The sequence below is a fragment of the Grammomys surdaster genome, unplaced genomic scaffold, assembly GCF_004785775.1.
Source record: "Grammomys surdaster isolate TR1022 unplaced genomic scaffold, NIH_TR_1.0 843, whole genome shotgun sequence".
Taxonomy (NCBI): Eukaryota; Metazoa; Chordata; class Mammalia; order Rodentia; family Muridae; genus Grammomys; species Grammomys surdaster.
The window spans coordinates 495,596-510,289 of record NW_021605262.1 but is presented as its reverse complement, the minus strand read 5'-3'; positions in this window follow the sequence as shown (position 1 = coordinate 510,289).

The following is a 14,694-nucleotide window of genomic DNA, read 5'->3' as shown; positions in this document are numbered from 1 at the left end:
ATTTTCATTCAATTTAATATAAATCAGTAGAATGGAAATATAAAAATGAAGAAAAACACAGCATACTAGAAAGCATGTGGTGGTAATAAAGCAATGCTTAGGAGGGGATTATAGCTGAGAAAAACTGCTTTTAAAATAAGAAAGATACCAAACCAACAGCAAAGTATAAAATATAACAATAAACTGTGAAAAAAAAGTCCAGCCAGAACTGACAAGAAGCCAGCTGGGCTGAGCTGAAGAAGGAGGAACTGTAGGGAGAAAGGAAGAAGAGAGGTGGAGAGGAAGGGAAAGAGGAAAGGAGGAAGGGGAGGGGGAGGAGAGAGAAAGATGGAAGAAGAGAGAAGGAGGGCGAGAGAGGGAATCAGGCAGACAGATCATAATAATGTCAGTGTTGAAGGATGAAAGAGAAGCTATCATTACCATCCTTTCAGAAGCAAAAAGTTTTGGGAGAATAATACGATAAACTCTATACTAACAAATCAAGTTAGGTGAAATGAATAACCTTCCAAGAAAAAAATGTAGACCACTGACATTATCTCAAGAGATGTTTGAATGACAATAACCCGATAGCAGGAAACTGATTTAGTAAGAAAAGATTCCTGTAAAAGACTATTGGTGAATTGTATCATATGTTTAAAGAATAACTTATACTTCATTAGTCGTTTTGATAGGGATACAAGCACACACTTCCCAACTCGTTCTATGAGTCCTGCATTATCACAAAAAGAGAAATCTGACAGTGGTATCTGCAGCTAACAAACTACAAACCACTATCTCATGTTAACAGAAAAACAAACTCGCCACATAAAAATACTAGGAAACCTAATCTGGAAGCACAAGAGAAGGTTATATATCATGACTGAGTAGCTTTGCCTCAGGAAGGCAAGGTTAGTTTAATGATATGTATCAAAGTATGAGTGTGAAACATGTATTAAATCAGCCATTCCAGCCATTCCAGTAAGGTAACTACCAATGTGAGGTAACAGGGATGACCCTGAGGGAAGTGACAGGGATGACCGTGGATGGTTCTCAGATTTTCAGTGAAAAAAAAAAAAACTATTTCTATTCATGGCATAATTTTGTATTCAGAAAATCATAAGGAATCTACTAAAAGCTATTAGTATTAAAAAACAGTACATACAATCTTTATACAAGCTCAATATGGAAAAGTCAGTGGGCTGTGATAACAAGTCACCCTAGGCGAAGCAGTTTAGACAGTAAATATCTCTCATAGATCTGGAGCCTCAAAGCCCAATGTCAGGATGCCTGTGTTTGGGTTCTGATGAGTTGTCTGTTCTGGATGTCAGACAGTTGACTCTTCCTGCATCGTTACCAGGCATAAGAAGGAGATAAGTGCTTCTTGTATAATGTGTGAAGAGCAATGACTCCCATTCATGAGCTTTCTGTTTTGGTGAACTAATTACCTTCAATTTGCTAAGTTTCTAATATTATTTCACAGGGTGCTAGAATTGGTTCTAGATACAGGCCCTCACTCTAGCCGAGGCTAGGCTATAGTCCACCTTTCAGCATGGGTAAGCAGTGTGTCTGTCTCAGCTCCCCAAGTATTAAAATTGTAGAAATGAGCCCCTTGGCCCCAGCTCTAGTCATGAATTTTGAAGGTATGGAAATATCAGTTTACTGTATGAGACATAAACAAATTGAGATTGGAAACAAGTAAACAATTCTATTAAAACATCGACAAAAAGAATAAAAACATCAAGAGTGAAATCAAGTTGACTCTAAACTTGAGCTAGAAGTGCACCAAACCAGAATGACTAAAATCTTCTTGAGAAGAACAGCAACACTGGAGAATCCATTTTCACCCACTCCAAAAGTTACTCTACATTCATCGTTAAGAAAGTGCTGAAAATTCCTGGAAAGAGGTATACGTCTCGATCAAGAAAACAGAGTGCCTACAAGATTCATGATCCTTTTGACAATGCCACCAAATAAATTAAATGGAATCACAATAGTACTGTCAGAGTTGGGGAGACATTGTAGTCAATCAAGTGTTTGGCTTGTGAACCATGACAGCCTGGGTTTGATCCCTAGAATCCATTTGAAAAACAGCTGGACTAACAGTGTGTTCTCCTAATCCTAATGGTGATGAGGCAGATATGTGCGCACTCAAAGCTTGTTGGACAGCAAACCCACCCTACTTCCCCAATTACAGGTCAGTAAGATACCCTGTCTCAAAAAAAAAAAAAGATGGTGTATATCATGTGAGGCGTGAATGTCACTTGAATGTCTTCAAGCCTCTGCACATACATCCATACATGTGCCAGTACACATGCTCATACACATGAGTCTGAACACCCATGAACACAGACACTATATTTGTGTGCGTATTATACTAAAAAACCATATATCAGTTAAATACAATTAATAAGAAAATAACTTGAGATAAACTCAGAAAAATAGTTAGGTTGCAAATTTTGCATAAAGTAAAAGTGGAAGACAGTTGGTATGGTTTACATTGATACACAGTGGGACAAACTTCAGGGCTACACATTGTACAAGAAATAAAAAGGGGAATTTCACATGACGAAACTTCAAAAGTTGTATCGGTTACTTTTCTGTTGCTGTGATAAAATTCCAGAACCAAAATCAACTTACAGAGAAAAGAGTTTATTTTGGCTTATGGTTGCAGAGGGATAAAAGTGTGTCATGATAGAGAGGCACGGCAGAGAGTGCCAGGCATGGCAGCAGGAGCCAGAAGCTGAGCTATCAAACCTGCATCTGCAGACAGAAAGTGAAGAATGAACTGGAACTGGCTGTGGGGCTCTGAGTTCTCAAAGCCTGATGTACCTCCTCCAGCAAGTCACATCACTATAAACTTCTCAACAGCAACACCCACTGAGGAACATGTGTGAACAGTCATGAGCCTGTGGGGACAGTTCTTATTCTAACCATCACAAAACTTAAGAGATCATGGCCATACCATCTACTGGTGCCTTCAAAGTATAAGAAGGGAAATTGTCCAGTACAAAGGGGGAAATTAAACAAACTATCTGAAAGAAGAAACATGGTGAGGGAGGGGGAGCTTTTCTTCTACTCTATTATAATCAGAAAATGTGAGGATAATACAGAAACTTTAAACAAGAATACTAACTATGCACTCAAATGTATAGAGGAGTACATTGTTGAAAATCAGATGTAGTCTTTTCACATTCAGAGAAGCAACTCAAAGAAACATGCATATACGTACACCATAAAGGAGGCATTAATAAATTCTGAAGAACTGAATCATGCTTCCAGAGTCAAGTAGGAAGAGCTATGGTCATGTTCCTTGTTGGCTCAGATATGGCAGTAAACACAACCAGGCTATTTCCATGTTTGGAAAGTAGCAACAAACTTCAACACTTATAACACGTTCAACACAATCACCATAGAGATTTAGGAAACTATTTCTAATGGAATCAAAGTATGCCACTGCATTTTAAAGTGTAAACTGAAATTGAAGACACGCTTAGAGCAAAATTGAAAGCACCAAACATCAAAAATTTACGGACCAAGAAAGCGTATAATTGACATTTGCAAGCATTCTCTCTGAAGAAATTACATAGAGGGATATCAAATGAAATTTACAGATAATCAAAGGGAAGAATTTAAGATAAGGCAGAGCTTGTGGCAGGGAGAGGCAACTGGGTAAGATTGCAAATGCTTTAAAAAGAAACTTGTTTTTGAAAATAATTAAAAATGCACATGGAGTTAACGAGAGAACTCAAGACAGAGACAAGGAACAAATGGAAAATACCAGAAGGGTTTGAAAAGCCGCAAGTACGAGGCTACTTGACCTAGAGGGTAGTAACGCTGTCAGTAATGTTCTTCAGTATCTGTAAAAGGAAAGGTTAAAAAAATATATAATTTCTACATGGCCTCTTTCCCTTGCTTTATTTTATTTTTTATTAATCATTTTATTCATTTGCATTTCAAATGCTATCCCCCTTCCTGCTTACCCCTCCACAACTCCCCCATCCTATGTCCCCTCTCCCTGCTCCCCTTTGCCTCTCTGAAGGTGCTCCTCCATCTGCTCACCCACTCCTGCCTCACTTCTCTAGCATCCCCCAATGCTGGGCATCGAGCCTCCACAGGACCAAAGGCCTCCCTCCCCTCCCATTGATGTCGAATAAGACCATCCTCTGCTACATATATATCTGGAGTCCTGGCTCCCTCCATGTATACTCTTTGGTTCATTACCCAGGAAGGTTTGTGGTTGTATTTAAGCAAGTCTTTACCATGTACGGACTTGGTACATCCTCTCAAATCTCATTTTGAGGCAAACACAACCCTCACCACAGTTTTGGGCAAGAAAGGTAAAATTATAAGCCATATATGCTACAAAGTAAATACTCAGATTGTAAGTATACACTGAGAAAATGGGTCTAGCTCTGTACTAATGAATTGTGTCATTAAATGGAACTGGCATTTGTCTTGAGTAAACAAAGATGGTACAACAGCGGGAAGTGTGTCGATTATAATCCATCACAGCCAACAAGCCAGAGAACACAAATCAAATGAACACAGCAAGTGACACGTCTTCATTATCAAAACTCACTCTTCATCTTTGAAAACTTACACATACATCGATGTTGAAGAAGTGAATTGCCTACTCAAATCCTTAAAAAAAAAATCTTAACTGAGAGAATTCTTGTTATCACAGAAAATGTGGAAAGGTATTTCCTGTTTTCCCTAACATTAACTAATTGAAAATTTACATGTGTGTGTGAATGTTTGTGCATGTCAAAACCAGAATGGATACTATCTGGAGAAGAAGAGGACCAGTGGGAGGGAGAGAAGAGAGCAGGGATAAGAGGTAGTGGGTGGTGACTATGAAGTTCACCAACAATATAATTATAAACTGTTGTAGCAGACCCTATTATTTTGTTAACTAGACAATAGACGATGATAACAATGAAAAAAATGTATGCTAGTGTAAGTATCTGGAATGGTGACAGTAATGTATTAAAGGCATGCTTAACAGTATATGTAAAAGCATTTCATAGAGATGTGTGAGACTATGATACATTCATTTTAGCCCACAGTTTCCAAGCTTGTAGCCCATAGTAAGAGGCTCCATTAGCATTGGGCCTGTGGCAAGGTAGCAGGCATCATAGTGGTGCTCAAATCATGGCAACCAGGAAAGAAATGAGAAAAAAAGCATTGGAAAGCCAGATCCAGCCTTCCAAGGCGCCTCTCCTCCAGTTGACCTTCTTTCCAGTGAGACCCGCCCCTCCATCAGTCTACAGTCTCCCAGGTATCTCTACCATTCGGAGATCAGCCTTCAGCACACGTGCACATAGAGGACTCTTTACGTTCAACTCACCCAAGAGAATTCGATAAAATTTGCTAATGGGTGAAAGAATTAGACACGAGACCAGAAATGTAATATTATTGAATGTGAACGTTCACTATTACAGTCATTTACTCCAAAATAGAATGACAAAAGTCTTTGCAAAGCAATAAAAAAAAAATCAAAGAATATTTTGAGAAAAAGTAACAATGAAGTTTAACCGAGCAAATATTGTCACATCAAAATGTCATATTAACTCACTAAAAGTGTAGTTTGTCAAAGAGATGGGAAAGTACTTACAATGCCAGGTTTGCTTTAATCTGTCTATCTGATCCATTCTCCTACTATCTAGCATTTATACATACGTAGAAATGACATGTAATGTCCAACTACCAGTTACAAGTGGCTGGTAGCTGGACAATATGGAATTCAACATGAAATTTGAAGTCATGATTCATTTCTTCATTTTTGTGCATTTCTTCATTGTTCAAATTATTTGTAGTGCAGGTTTACCTTTTTTTTTCAAAACATTAGAATTTTTCTAATATGTGCTTTCCTACATTGTTCAAATAGTTTTTCTGACTCACAGAACTTATGTTCCATATTCCCATCCAGAGTCTGTGCACATTCACCTGTCACTCACTGGGGAAATACAAGGAGTTTGAACATTTCCATTCTTACCACCGGAGTGCATTTCTTGATAAGATATAAGCCCCAAGACTAAAGACATGGCTGAGCAGTTAAAAGCCCTTGCCGCTGTTACAGAAGGATCCAGGCTTGGTTCTCAGTATCTACAGGGTAACTAGCAATCATCTATAACTCCAGTTCCAGGGCATCTAATACATTCTTGTGGCTAGGCAGGCTTCAGGCATACATGTGGGGAACTGAGTGTCAGGTCTCCCTTTCCACAGTGTAGCTTATTTTCAGATAAGTCGTATCCCTTCCTTGAAAAGTAGGACAGGGAGGAAGTCATCCAGGGAGAACTGATCAAGTGCTTCACAGCAGGGGTCACCCCGCCCCATGCTGTCCTGTCCTTTCTGGCTGCTGCTCAGCTTCCTTATGGCTCTGTCACTACTATAAAATGCTAAGCCCAGACACAGGTGGTGCTGGCTGTTGTTTGAGTTGGCAGATTTAGAGGCAGAGGCCATGGTTGCCCAGAGAGCAGAGAACAGAATCCACCCATCTCGGAGTCAAAAGCTATTGATCTTGCCTGTATCCTAGTGACACACTTAGATAAGGTTGAAGGGAGGAAGAGAAGTATCCCAGCAAGAGAGATTGGAGCTCTGTGCATTCTCCTTCCGATGGAGTAGTTGGCCATGATGTGTTTCATAAAGCCAAGAGTATGTGTTGTGGGGTCGGAAGGGGGTATCTCAGCAGGCTCATGCTGAGGCATCCTCACCATGTACCAGCCATATTTATTTGGGGACATGGGAAGGGAAGATGAGAAGGGAGTAGAGGCAGAGAAAAAGAGGGGGCAGAGAAGAAGAAGAAGAAGAAGAAGAAGAAGAAGAAGAAGAAGAAGAAGAAAGAGAGAGAGAGAGAGAGAGAGAGAGAGAGAGAGAGAGAGAGAGAACCATCCAGGAACATGTGGAGAGAGGGGAGCTGGGGAAGGAGAGAGAAGGAGAAAGGGGTCAGAGATAAAAGAGAGTCAGAGTCAGAGAAGGGGGAAGAGGCTAAACAGTCCCTTTTATAGCAAACCAGGCCTACCTGGCTGTTGCTAGGTAACTGTTGGGAGGAGCATAGAAGGAATATCAACAGGCCAACACCAAATGATCTCCCTAAGTTTTTTAAGGGTGTGGGGAAAGATTTGTTTTGGTATTTATTTTTGTCTTGGTGAGTTTTGTTTGTTTTGACTTTAAGTTTTCTTTTCTTTCCTTTTGAGAAAGAGAGATATTGAAATAGCATGTACTGATAATATAGAGTAGAAAATTAGTGAGGAGATACTTTGGAATGTCTGTCATTCGATGGTAGACATGGAGACAGGGTAAGACTGGGCATCTCAAAGGAAGCTGGTACTTTAGTTTCTATGTGAGGATGAATTTACCTAAAGGATTCTAATTCACTGATAGGGGTTTCAATTTGATTTCTGATAGTTCTGCAAGAAGGCCCAGCTTTCTCTTTGCTTGTATTGTCTTTTGGTCTCAATTGCAGATAAACATCAAAAGACATCGTGGTCCTAACCACGTCTACATGTTATGTAACCACATCTGGCAGAGCTCTCCAAGTTTTGATGAACCTTTAGGGTGGGCGCTAGTCCAGTATGACTGATGTTTTTCTAAAGAGAGGAGGATTCTGGACACACGTGGGATGCTGCCCTGTGAAGACCAGGCAGGCTGGGAAGAGAGCCAAAGGAAGACAGTAGTGGAAACAGGCCTGAAAAAGCTAGGGAATGGGGAAGATCTCAGACCAGGTAATTCTGGGAAAGCAAGGAAGTGTCCTCCCTGTGTGTGTGTAGAGAAAAGTAGCCCTGGTCATCCTTTTATTTTCAGCTATTATTCTGTAAGATGAGTCTGTTTGGTTGGTGACTTAAGCAGCTCACACTGTGATACTTGACCACAGTAGTAAAAGTGGTGGGGACCTGATGTGACTGTTTCCTGTATTCTTTATGATGCAGTTAGGAGGATTCTCTTTTTGAGAGAAATTGGAATAAGCTGAAACATGAGAGCAAAGTCCTGTCACTCATCTGAGCTCAATCACCTTCCCCTTCCTACGTTAATAATTGGTCTGCTTTGCTATATGTGGCATTTGCTACTGAAGTTTAATTGTCCATGAGAGTAGCCTTTTGCACATTTTTGTCTTGCTCAAAGTAATGTCTGTCAGTGATTGCCTGATGCTCATCTCTTCAGTACATGTTTATAGAGCATCTCCCAGTTTCCTTTGCCTTTTACACCGTTCAGAAGGATTTTGAAGACATTTTACCGATATCGAATTAAGTGATAGTTAAATTATTACATTAGTTAATATATGCTGTGCACCAAGTACTTGAGAACCAAAGTTCTTCTTTCTTGAGCACCTTGAAGTTCAGAGGATCCTTGTTGGGCCTGGCCCTGCCCTGCAGCCTGATGTACACATTGGGCCAACCAACTCTAGGAGAGCCATTTGAACTGTGTAAAAATAGGAAACATTGTTGTGTGGTTGGAGAAGTAGGCACACAGTCAACATGGCATGGCTCCCAGAACACCAGGGCCTCTCCATCCTCAAATAAATGACCTGGGATTTCAGCGCCCAGCTGCAGCTCCTTCTTTCCTCTAAAGAGCCTCAAGTAAAGAAAGTGCAGTTTTTCAGATCCAGAGACAAAAGCGTAATTCTGAATTGCTGGCAGACTGTGAATGAGCAATCCCAGCTAAGGGGAGGATGTTCACGCAGCGGACTCCAAAAACCAGAGCCATCAGATGTCAGCTTGTAAGAAGCTGAGCCTGCTCTACCTCTGGGATAGAAAGGATCTGTAGAAATAAAGGGAACAGGGATTAAAAGCTCATTACACAGAAGTAAAGATGAACACATGAGCAAAACATCACGTGATCACAACTGGTGAAAAACTTAGCTAGAAAAGGAGGCCAAAGATGCCTCCCAGGAAGCCACAGAATTGAATAAAGACTATTGAAGTAAGAAGGGAAAGTTAAGAAGCACAAGGAAGAGATGCAGAGATTCCACTGCCAATCATGCAAAACAGTAAGAGCGAGGGGTTGGGGGTGGGGGAAGTAGGAGTAAGAAGATGAATCCAAAGGGATGTCCTAGAGCTGAGGGAAAGAGAGAACCCCCATCTTGTTCTGAGAATGCAAGAGTCACAGAGTTTGAAACACTATCAATAAGACACATGTCATGTAATCTCAGAAAGCCAAGTACAGAATTTAAGTTATTTCTATTGCAGAGGGAAAAAAAAATGTCAAAATATAGAAAACCAAAGGACATTGTATCATTACTAGAATCATTAACTTCATTTTTATTTTTATGTTTTGTGCATTCATGCATGTGCAAATATTCATGAGTATGTGTGTGTATATATGAGTGATATATACACACATGTATTTTTTCAAATTCATATTTATTTTTAATGCTAGATTTCTAATGAATAGCAACAAATATAAGACGACAATGGAGAAACTTTCAAAAATGTCTGAAAGGATTCCAATAAAACCCAAATGGGATTTTGTTATAAATGTATAATATTAAAGTTATTACATTTCTAAATGTCAGAGTCTAGCCATTGCTGTAATACCATGCTTATTTACCACACTGAAATCCACAGAAATATTACATATGCTATATTGACTAACTAATGTGTTGTCAGTTTAAACATTAAGAACAGACAAAAGGTATCTCTGTTTAATTTACATACACACTCATATACAGATTATCAGAAAAAGACACTCAAGTAATATTTGGACCAAAAATAAATAACAGAGGCAGGTGTTAGTGATGGCACATGCTTTTAATCCCAACCCAACACTTGGGAGGCAGAGACAGATAAAGCTCTGAGTTTGAGGCCAGCCTGATCTACAGAGCAAGTTCTAGGACAGCCAGGCTACACATAGAGACCCTGTCTCAAAAAAACCCTAAATAAGTAAAATAAGTAAGTAAGTAAGTAATTAAACACTAAATATAAGACTTAAAAACTGTTTAGAAATGAGTGGAAATAAATGTAAAACCCTAGAAATAAATCAGTGTAGCAGGCAGAAGAGAAGTCACTGTTGTGGATGAACTGATGAAAAAATTCAGAACCATAAGAGCCCATGGAAGATTTTCTAGCTAGCAACTTGAAAATCTGAAATAAAGAATCAAGGAATACAAAGGCAGACATCAAGAGGACAACCAAGTAGTATGTTTACTTAGCACAGGAATAACTTTGAAACTAATAAAGTACAATAAATTTTGCTGTGAAATTAGAAAGAGAAGAAGGAAGATATGAAGAAGGAAGATATTTTGATAATGTTGACTGCTTTGCTTGCCACTTGGACGGCCATCTTTTAAACACCATTGTAAAAGGATCATTTGTGAATGCTGGAAATTTGTGACTGAGGCTGCAACGTTCTCTCGTCTGCGAGAGATGAACCAGTTAACTATGGAAAATTGAAAAAAGTGTAATTAAGAGAGGTAGAGAACATGGCAGAAACATAAAACGGCTTTTCATCGTAATACATGGACTAGCCTCTCAGTGATCCAGCTTTTAGGCTACACAAATAAAATTATGCCAAGCTATATGACTAGAGTTCAGTGGAAGGCAACTATAGCTGTGCTAACCCTCCACTCTTTTCCAACAGCAAGGGGATTTTCAGAGACAGCATGCTGCTCAATGTCCCACCCCTCTCCATATGGCAATATGGAGCCAGGATACTGAAGCTACTTTGATGGAGTGAGAGTTGAAGAAAGTCACAGCCACAAAAGGCATTTGGATACATTTTTGTGTTTTCTTGGAATGCCCATTGTGTTTGTAACTGACATGAAGTTCCTTAGTGAGGTGAAAAACATCTTTCTGAAGTATAGGCATGTACTGCATATAATAATAAAAGCACAAATGGTCAATGTGCACCAAATAAGAGTCTCTGAGGTGACAGCCCTAAACAGAATGTCTGTAACATCCCTTCCTAGAGGCTCAGGATTTATGCAGAAGATGGGTTAGAAAGATTGCAGGAGTCAGAGGCAGTAATGACGTCAATGACACGTGTTTTCCAGACACAACAGGGAAGGTGCGCATAGGAACTCTCAGAGACTGAGAGCATGTACAAAACCCGTGCAGGCCAAAACAGACAAATCCAAGCATGGAGGGAGGAGGGAGGTGTTCAATCTCACAGTCAAGGAGACATTGGCATTTGATTGTTGCTTGGAATGGGAAAGTCAGCTATCATCAATAGAGTGGCACTTCATACATCGGCCACACTCTAGAGAGGTTCCCACACCCAGGGATAGTTGGCTATCACAAACTGGGCTCCGTGGATTCTTAGTTTTAATAGGCAGAGAAAGAGCATGAACTTGGGCGAGTAGGGAGGTGAAAGAAAATCTGATCGGAGTTTAGAAAGGAGTAGAGATAGTTAAGCTGTACAAAGTTCTCAACAATGAATAAAAGCATTGTTTTAAAAAGAATCTTAAGTAGAGTAACTAATGAAAAACTAACCAGTGAGTGAGAGAAGGACTGTGAGATTGGCTGACGGTGTAGCTCAGTATCAGGGCACTTGGATGAGCAAGTTCCAGGGCTCAAACCCCATCACCACATGAAGGTGAGAAACGATCTTTACTTGAGTTATCGCACGGAGAAGATAATACAATCATCCCTATGCAATAGTATAAAATGCTTTTCCAAGATATGATTTCTATGACTGCTTTAAACTAAAGAACACTTTTCATGATTTGTGCATTATTTACTGCGCCTACAGAAATACACATCATATGTATTTATGTATGTGTACATGTGTATGTGTATATGTATGTATATGTGTGTATGTATATATTGTGTAGTCATATAAGTACTGTGTTATTACAATGATGTGGCATAGCCTCATGCTGGTGAATGTGAAATAAGATATGAGTTCCAGAGATTGAGCTAGAATTTTTCTATTTAAAGAAATTATAGGTTGTGGGCTTTGATTTTATATAGACATATATAAGTTTATATCTATAAATGTCTTTATATGATTACACACACACACACACACATATATATATTACACATATACATATGTGTAATATATATATGTGTGTGTGTGTGTGTGTGTGTGTGTGTGAGTGATGGGGAAATCATCTTTTTCCAGTGCAACACTGTGGTATTTCGATCGAAAGTCCCCAGAGCTGCATAGCCTAGACTTCTGAGGTCTGTCTGGTCATCCCAACCAGGTGACTCTGATCTTGTGCAACCCATCACCCACATGCCCCACCCCGTCACCTCTCAGTGCATCTTCTGCTTTCCGAAGCCTTGAGAGGATTAACCACTAACAACAAACAGCGAAATAAATCACTTGCCATAGGGGAGAATGGTTTTTGAAAACAGGCATACGTCAAATTATTTGGTTAGCTCTTTCTCCTGACACATCTCTCCCCTGAGCAGCAGCCGCAGCCTTTGCTTTAGTGTTCTCTCAGTCTCTCTTTCTCTTTAGGAGTAAAAACAGGACATTTGTGTGTGGGGTGATCATGAGTGTGGTATTTTGTTTCTCTAAAATTCTGAAATGGTCAAAGCATAGCTTTCAGACTCTCTCTTTAATTGCCCAGATCTGTTCAAGGTGACCTTTGCTCTTGTCTATTTTACTTACCTAAGAAACCCCTTGGTAACTGAAGTTGACCTTTCACCAAAGAGCATGTGCACAGACAGTATATCTCTGTCTTCCTCATTGAGAACCAGATTCACCAAATCACAGCCAAGTCTGTCTTGAAATGTCTTCCACTTAAAGATCCCCCGAAAAAAGACAAATACCATGTCCTACACTTTGACCCCTAACAAGATCCCCAGCAATATAAAAGGGACAGAAGGAGTCTTTGAAGCAACATATAGTCCTCAAGAAAGCCACCAGATAAAATTCCTACCTTTTCCAGCTGTGGGAACTTCTCAGAGAAATGTCATTGTACAGTAGAATTTAGTTAAGACAAAAACTGAACCAGTCAGAGTAAGAACAGCGTCTGTGGGTCTGGGGGGGGCTCACTTTCAGCAGGAGGTCTATAACATACATATTATCTTCCCAAGGCTCAAGGACGATCTTGGAAGTGGAGTCAAAGTGACTGTAAGAACCAGAGGTCAGGGAGAACCAGATCAAAACAGTGTCTTCTAGATATGACAGGACCACTGCAGTCATGAACTCACAGTAGCAGGATGTCTGCACATGATCTTCAGTCAACATTCTAACATGGAGAGAGAAGAGACCTGTGACCTCCACCCCAAAGCAAAGACCTATGGGAAGTTGATGGCTTCTTGGGGAGGGAGAGTCAATTTTCTTTAAGTGTATGATCTACTACACTTTACTGGATGCCCTTACAACCAGAAGTATATGAGTGGTGCAAATTGAAGTGAATGGGTTTTTAAATATATAGAAAACAAGGATATTGAAGTTGGGGGATAAGGAGGTGAGGAAGGATCTCGGAGGAGTTGGGGTGAATACAATCAAAATTCTTCATTCCTAATATGAATTCCTAAATATAATTTAATATACTTATATATTTAATATTACATATTAAATATCATTTAATGTATAGATACAATTTAATAAAACTTAAAATTTTAATAAAACTAAAATTTTCATGGGTGGTTTTAACAAATTGAAAACTTTCAGTACTACAAAACAAAAATCACATCTATTCTTTTGTCTGGTATCCTTGATTTTTGCCTTTGCAAATTCATCTGCTTCCAAAGACAATCATTTGAATGCATCTGTAGCGTTCAATTGCTATAGATCGTGTGAAACCTACAAAAGCAACAATCACTCTTAGGGATAAAACTGTGAGAGAGGGACCTCTAAGACAGAGTCAGAGGCTCTAAAGTCCTTTGGAAGGGAAGTTGGTCCCTGAAGTAACTGTGTCTCCATGTCATGCTTTAGAGACATTTCTCCTTGTCATCAGAAGGTGCCAATTATCTCTGCTGGCATGTACTTCTTCTCTTCGATGAACTCTTTCTTAACTGAGTTTTCTTGTGAGGAGCTGTAGGTGGTTACTTAGGCCTAATTGTCAACATGTCAAAACAGAAGCTTAAGACCCATAATGCATAATTCCACATCACACGGTGATTTTCCCACTAGTTCCTAGACAGACAGCTCAGGGTCCAGAGATCATACAAAGGCTCCAAAGAGATCCTGTCAAATCGGGGGTAGGAAAGGGCTATGCTGGAGACAGGAAGGTGAGTTTATCTACAGAAGATAATTAATGTCTTGGTCATTACCTGGAAACAAGGCTCGAGTAACAGGCTGCAAAGATTTTTAAGTGTCCAGGCTGGTATGTTAAAGGTGCCTGATATCATAATGCGACCAGTACTTTCCATAAATCATAAAACGTTAATGGTAGATTAGTCAGCAAGATGCCATATGTTTCAGTGGATCCTGTGTAATTAGAATGGCAGCGTCAAGCAGCAGATGAATTAGGACTGTAAGTACTGGGGGCAGAGAGCTGTGCATCCCTGAACATGACGTACCCACGCCCTGTGTCCTGTGTCTTCATCTCCTTACATGACAGATTCAGATGAGAACACATCCTTAAACTGGCCCAGGAAATGGATGGCTAGGGTATGTGGCCAAGTCACTCACTGAAAATTGGCTCCAGTAATGAGTTTCTCTTTCAATTCCCCGTGACCTGCAGGAGTACCTCCATGCTGAGGACTGGATGAGGACTTCCAGTGTCACGCCCTAGACTTTTCAATGCCACACACTCAAGCCTTAGGGATGCCTTGCATCAGAAAAGCGCTTGTCACATACAATTACTGAGATCTGTAA